The following is a 7988-nucleotide window of genomic DNA, read 5'->3' as shown; positions in this document are numbered from 1 at the left end:
GAAGTGTTAAAATGCTCTAATGAGAACACTGCTTTGATTGTCCATTTGATCGGTGTGTGTTACTCTACATCTTTCTTTTTGGGCTAAACACCACTTCACCTACAAGGTGAACGAGTGGCACTTCTGGATCAGTCAGTTGAAAAACCCTGTGATCCTAAGACTACCAGATTTTTCCAGGTATTTGAGTCACATTGGTAACAGCTCAGCTAATTAGCCATTTTAAAAGGATCAGCCCACCAACAAATTAAAAGAAGTGTCTGTATACAAAGGGAGATTGTTCAGTTTGGCTCCAGTCTTGACAGTAATAAATAAAAGCATCTATTGTGTGAAGGCAGGGAAATATCTCATCTGCAGCGCTAGGGATTCGTTTTGGAATGACACAGTCGCAGTTTCTATTTTCTCAGTGGTTTGTGGGGTATGTTTTGGTTTCTGCTTATTAAGGTCAGAGGCTAAATGATGTCAAAATGCCTCCCAATCATTTGATGTGACAAGGCAGCTGAGCTGTTCAGGATGTGACCCAAACACTGCAAATGGGTGGTGTTGAAGGGAATACTGTTGGTATCCTTACTGTTTGCAGCAATTGTTTCAAAAATAAAGTGGCCAGCAAGGGCAGTTCTGAAAATATTGCTATATCCCTCTCAAAGTGGAAACGGTGTTATTCTACCACAAAGAGATTGCCCTAGAAAAAGTGATTCTAGAAGTATTGGCTGGATGCCCCATTGCCCCAAGCACTGTAATGTCTTTCATGGATGCTATGAAACATTTCATTTTGCCTTGGATTAGAACACTGGCAGTGCAGAGCATGTGATCCAAGCCTCAGCAAAGCATTCTTTCTCTTTGGGATACAGCTATGGAGTGATTTTTCCTAGGAGATTAGATGAATCTAGCCTGGGCATCTGCAATACTTTTTTTTTTCCCTCTCACATAATGGAAAGCTTTTAATCAGAAATGCAACACAAGCTAGTAACAGGACCTCTTTTGCTTTTCTCAAAGCCAAAACAAAGAAATTGATCCAAGTGAAAATTTCCAAACACTCTAAACTAGTTCCCTAAACATGCAGCAGAAAATATAACTCAGGACACAAAAAAAAAGAGACACATGTTCCTAAAAGAGATTGGTATTGCACATCCAAAAATTATTCTAAAGAGAACCATGCAAGCTACTCAGTTTAGGAAGGATGTTGACTTGCTGGAACGAGTCCAGAGAAGAGCAACAAAGTTGGTGAGGGGTTTGGAACACAAGCCCTATGAGGAGAGGCTGAGGGAGCTGGGGTTGCTTAGTCTGGAGAAGAGGAGACTCAGGGGTGACCTTATTACTCTCTACAGCTACCTGAAGGGAGGTTGTAGACAGACGGATATTGGTCTCTTCTCCCAGGCAGCCAGCACCAGGACAAGAGGACACAGTCTCAGGCTGTGCCAGGGGAGGTTCAGGCTGGATGTTAGGAAAAAGTTCTATACAGAAAGAGTGATTGCACATTGGAATGGGCTGCCTGGGGAGGTGGTGGAGTCGCCATCATTGGAGGTTTTCAGGAGAAGACTTGATGGGGTGCTTGGTGCCATGGGTTAGTTGTTTGGGTGGTGTTGGATTGGTTGATGGGTTGGACGCTATGATCTTGAAGGCCTCTTCCAACCTGGTTTATTCTATGTATTCTATTCTACTTGCTGTCATAATGCTATCCTTGTACCACAACAGAAAGCTTGGCAAAATAACTTCAGAATTGCTAGGCTGAAAATATCAGGGATACTGCTCTGACTTCATGGGACGGGTATCAGGCACTGTGGAAATAATAGGTGGCCAAAGCCACAGGGCGTTATTCTGGAAGTGGTAACACAAACGTTATGAAGTCAGTAGATTTTGTAAGTGCATGCCAGAACAAGGTGCATAGACTACAGCTCAGCAGTTTCCAAGAGGAAGATTATGGAAAGGCCTTGTTTTTAAAATCGATGGTGATCTTTATAGAAAAACCTCTGTCATTATCTGCCAGCACCTGTGGGGAGACCTTTCTGCTGTTATTTCATAACAAGTGTGATAATCTATTGCTGCCATCAGTAGCACCACAACATTTTGGCTGGTGGATCTCCACAGATTGTTTTTAAACTCACCAGGAAGAATCATAGAATGGTGTGGTTTGGAAGGGACTTCCAAATGTCATCTAGTCCAACCGCCCTGCAGTCAGCAGGGACATCCTCCACTAGCTCAGGCTGCCAAGAGCCCTGCTGAACCTGACCTTGCATATCTCCAAGGATGGGGCCTCAACTGCCTGTCATGAGGTCTGTGGTGACAGGTTGGACTCGATGATCTTTGAGGTCTCTTCCAACCTTAGTGATACTGAATACTGAATGAGGTGTAAGGTATTAAGTAATAGGTTGGAGTTGATGATCCTTGAGGTCTTTTCCACCCTGGTTGATTCTGTGATTCTGAATTTGCTGAAAAAAACCTTTGCTCATTCACCAGCGTTGTTGCTCCCCAGAAAAGCTTCACAAGGCAACAACACTGGATTGGAAAGATGGTGCTTCTCACTAAATTGGCTGATACAGCTCTGGCAAGTAAACCTGACTGGCTCCAATTTCATTGATGCTAATTTCACCTTTTTGGGCTCTGCATGCAGTACCTGGAAATCATTCCCAATTCCAGTGCCAGGTGAGTTACAGAAGCTGCAGAGAACATCCTGCCTTCCTCAGTCTGCCTGGTCAGTGCAAAATGAGCAGTCATAAATTCTGTGAAGCAATCTCTATCTCTCCAGCTTTGTCTGAATGTGTGAAAGCAAACTAGAAATGCATTTCACATGTAGGTTTGCAAAGATGAGGTTACCAATACTGATTACAACAACGTGTATTTCTGCCACTCTGCAGGGCAGGTGCATCGCGGGACAGGGGGGGCAGATCCTGCATTCCCAAGTCGCCCTACTTGATGTACACTGCAATGCTAAATGCTTCCAATTGTTTGCTGTAATATGCAAAGGCCAGTTGGCCGGCATGTAGAACAGTTAAGCCTTTCTTGTTCCTAGGCTTAACATTTTCATCAAGGTTGAATAAAGCTATTATCAGTGAGGCTTTCATCTGTTGTTTCAGTGATATAGCATGGGGCTTTATAAGCAAATGCAGAGACCTATGTGTATTACCGAGGCTGAGCCCAAAACAAAGTTGCACCAGCAACACTAAACCGCTTAAGAACATGCAAAAGCAAGAGGCTTGTCTGCCTCTGTGCCATGCTCACAGGAACGTGTCCCAGTAGATTTTTATGCAGCCCCACTGAGGAGCTAGATGATTTTATTTGCATCATGCACTTCATCCCAAAATACTCCTTGAAGGTGTAAATCAGTACATCTGGTCACCAACAAACTATATTTGACTACTGAGATAAATACAGTCTGGGGGATACAATAGCATCTGCTTTTATCTGGTACTGAATGCTCCTTATTCATTGAAAATGTAATGAAAAACATATCTTTGTATTGTAGTGTTCCCCCTGATTACAATCCAGAAAAACCTGCAATAGTATTAGATGCTGTAAAAACAATGAAAGCAGGACCTTTCCCTCAGAGTCTATAAAAATTCTGTACTTGAGTGACAGAACAAAGGACAGAGTGATGACCATGCAATGGTTTGGGTTTTGAAGGTACCTTAAAGATCGTCTGGTTCCAACTCTCCCCCTGCCATGATCATCCTGTAAGCACTAGGAAAATATAGACTATTTGTTGTGAGCATTTTTAAAGCATTATTATTAAATATATAGTAGAATTTATTTCTCTACCTTCCTCATCAAATTAATTGCTATTGTTTTCCTTCATAGAATCATAGAATCAGTAAGGTTGGAGAAGACCTCAGAGATCATCGAGTCCAACCTATTACCTAATACCTAACACCTCATGACAACTAAACCATGGCTTCAAGTGCCACATCTAATCCTTTTTTGAACACCTCCAGGGACAGTACTCCACCACCTCCCTGGGCAGCACATTCCACTGGCCAATTACTCTTTCTGTGAAGAACTTTCTCCTCACCTTGAGCCTAAACTTTCCCTGGCACAGCTTGAGACTGTGTCCTCTTGTGCTGGTGCTGGTTGCCTGGGAGAAGAGACCAACCCCCACCTGCCTACAACCTCCCTTCAGGTAGTTGTAGAGAGCAAAAAGGTCTCCCTTGAGCCTCCTCTTCTCCAGGCTAAGCAACCTCAGCTACCTCAGCCTCTCCTCATAAGGCTTGTGCTCAAGACCTCTCACCAGCCTCATTGCCCTTCAGACACAGGCGAACTAAGTCTTACTGTTGGGTATGGGTAGCACTTCATGGTTCATTTCAATTGTTTTGATTCACTCAAGCAATTTCACCATCACTCATGTAGATTTAATGCACAAATCAGCCCATTCTAGGTGGGGTTTCTTATCTCTCCTTCACTCCTTCCAAAGTTGTTTGCACTTCCACAGTTGAAGACTCCCTAAGGCCATAAAAACTACACCATTGATATCACAGCTTTCACTCTCAAAATATGAGTAGGAGGTAGCCAAATGTTTAAGTTTGTTATACAGCCTGCTAGGGAAAGAAGAAAAAAAAATAGTGGCAAAACTGCTAATTTTGATGGACTGAAATGCTCTTCAAGGAACAAATGTCCTTATTTAATATTGACCTTAAAATTTCTGTAAAGCAGCTTTCCCCAGACTTTCTTTTTGGAACTTATCAAAACTATTTTGGGTTGTCTGTGTTGTGGCTGGTCTCCTGTTTCACAATGTGAGCTTAGCAAATATTTCCTATTATCCTGGTTTTCCTTTGTCTTCTGGATGCTCCAGTTTAGCTGCATTTGCCACCCCTCACCTTTGATACTAAACATCATTTGGTAAAGAACATATGATAACAGCCCTTGGGTCAGGTAATTGTCTGGGTTTTAACAGGCTAGGTAATGCTACTTTAGCATGTGAAGGCTTTAATGCAAATTAAACAAACATATCTATAGCAAAACACATCAGATATACTTAAAATAATATGTAGGACTCCTCTTTTAGAAACTGTAATTTTACTCTGTAAACATAAGGAGGCAACTTGACAATATTTTAATCCAATTTTTGCTTTAGACTTTAGCTCCTAAGGGGCAAAACTGCGGCCCTTAGTGCCTCATACCAAGAGGTCTGCACTAACTCTCAAAATGCATGCTTGAAGTTGCAATACATTTTGTATTTTCTCTAAGGTGAGGTAAAGAGGAACAACTGCATTGGAATCTACTACTCAATACAGCACATCTTATGCAAACTCCCTTTGTATTTACAGCAATGAGAAAGGAATAATCATGCATTCAGACAAATAATCCTTTAGCCCACGGACACAGAACAGAGAGATTAAAGAAAAAGAAGGGAAAAAAAAAAAAAGGAAAGAAAAACTACCTCAGTGGATTGTGGAATAATCCATTTATTCTCAGATATAGTAAGTACTTATCTATTTATGTGCCTCTAGAAACATGTTTTCTCAAATAGGTCCTTAAAAATGCCCATCTAGTGCACTACATGCTTCAGCAAAACAAACAAGCTACAAGTACAGTTATTACTGGCAAATGCTTCCAAAAATTTTGCCAAGTCACCACCCAAGTCAAATCCCATTCTATCCTCCAACACATGCAAGCTACAGACCATTCCTGTGGTCTGAAAAACAAGACAGGACACAAAACAAAAGACTGAGTTACAAAAGAGTGAGGAAAGTTATGATTAGGCAGGCTTATGAGAGGCTTGACCATATATTTGGTACAGAACAGAAAATCCTATTGTTGTTTCTAAATCTTTCTGCAATACTTGTTAATTGGCTGGTTTCCTTTCGCACTGGATTAGGTCATTTTTTTTTCAGGACACCTATGTGTAGTTGTAGCACACACACATGCACATGGACAATGTGACCTCCCTTTTGGTTCCTTCTCCTGTAGCCTGCAGCCTCTGCTTTCCACCCACTTAATCCATTACACAGTGGTCACACCTCTTATTTAACTATTTAAATTCCAAGATCATAGAATCATAGAATTGTTGGGGTTGGAAGGGACCTCAAGGATCATCTAGCGCCAAACCCCCTGCCTTGGGCAGGGACACCTCACACTAGATCAGGTTGCTCAGAGCCACATCCAGCCTGGCCTGAAAAACCTCCAGGGATGAGACTTCCACCACCTCCCTGGGCAATCTGTTCCAGCATCCCACCACCCTCATGGTGAAGAATTTCTTCCTAACATCCAACTCAAACCTACTCATTTCTATTTTTTTTTTCCATTTCCCCTAGTCCTATCTCTCCCTGACACCCTAAAAAGTCCCTCCCCAGCTTTCTTGTAGGCCTCCTTAAGATACTGGAAGGCCACAACAAGATCTCCTTGGAGCCTTCTCTTCTCCAGACTGAATAGCCCAAACTTCCTCAGTCTGTCCTTGCAGCCTTATCCATTTTACTAACATGAAGCAGTTAACAGACATGACAACTAATACAGTGTGGTTTAAAATAACAAAGTGCATCCACATGCAACTGCAAAATGCGGCCAAAGTGGTGTTGATATGGAGGTGCAGCCACGACCAAACTGTCAGTGGGTACAGTGCTCTTAAAATTTAGAAACGTTAACTTTTAAAGGGACAAACCCTTTTGTATGGCTCTTCTTTTGGTTTCCTTTGTCACCTAACAGAAGGAAAGGCAGAAGGTTTGAAATAAGGATGTGGGTGCTGAGCGCTGTGAAAAGTGACTTCCCTTAATTTTCAGCAATTGCTTCTCCCATTCCGTGGCAAACCTGCAAGTCAATGGCCACAGAGAAAAAAAACCCAAACAACAACCCTACATTTGTCACTTTAAATTATTGCCAGTCAGCTTTAAGAAATAAGAGTATCAGAATGCAAACAGACTAACATTTTGATCATCTTACAACAAAAAATCAAAAAACCCACTGATGGCCTCAGCTATACTGAAGTGAGATTGACTGCTGTGTACTTTTCACCACAATTTTCTGACCACCTAGTTTTGGTTTGTTGGTTTGCTGTTTGTTATTTTTTCTTTTCCGCCCAATCTCAGCTGCTGAAATTGATTTACAGCTCAAGTTGAAAAGCCCAGTCAAAACCAAGGCTGGAGAACAGCAGTACCCACCCAAACACTCAAGCAGGCATTGCTCTCCGAAGAATGTAATCATAAATAAAATGCTACAAATAGCTGTGACACAGAAAAAAAGCAGGGTGGGGGAAACACCTGTGATTCCAAGACTCTACAAATAATTACAGTCAATGAATGAAAGCTTTTCTTTTCCTTTTCTAACTAAACATCTTTAAGAGCTATTCCTGAATGCTTCATCTTTCAGCACTTGACACCTTTGTTTTGATGTTTCTCTTCTCCTCTTTCCTTCCCCCTTGGACAATACAACAACGTGACTCAGAGAAATGTGTGAAGCAGCAAAAGCAATAGGATGCTTATTACAGCTGGATTTTGAGTAGATTAAAGGAGGGAGGAATGCAGAAGCCACAGTGGGGGGGGGGAAATTTGGCTGGAGCACAAATCACTGCAACCTATTGTAACTGAAGAATTTCAGCTGGTTCAAGCCCTGGGAATTTGTCCTCATTTTGAAAACTATTGTTATCACTCTTTATATTGTTCCTCAAATCCCATGTACCTTCTTCATATATACCAGCCTTGATCAGTTTGCTTCACACACAATCCTCTCTTCGCCCTTTTGAAACATCCATGCAAGCACACAAAGCTTCCCCATGGATCTGCCCCTGTCCCCTAAGACACACAACTTGACTTTCACATCAGGCAGGTTCAGGAGTGATTGCAAACAATCAGTGTGTCATTACAGAAGAACTGAGAAACATGAAATTCACGATGAATTCAAGTGCAAAAGTTTGACAGTTTTGGAATTACGTCACTCTTTCTCCAACACCTCCTAGGACAAGACTCAGTGCTCTACACTGCCTGCACCACTGACTCTGAGAAGGCAGCATGAAGCCTGGACACTGTCAGGAGCAAGCTGAATGTTCTTACATTTATACAAAAATGTTG

The sequence above is a fragment of the Dryobates pubescens genome, chromosome 14 (assembly GCF_014839835.1).
Source record: "Dryobates pubescens isolate bDryPub1 chromosome 14, bDryPub1.pri, whole genome shotgun sequence".
Lineage (NCBI taxonomy): Eukaryota > Metazoa > Chordata > Aves > Piciformes > Picidae > Dryobates > Dryobates pubescens.
This window is presented reverse-complemented; position numbering follows the sequence as displayed.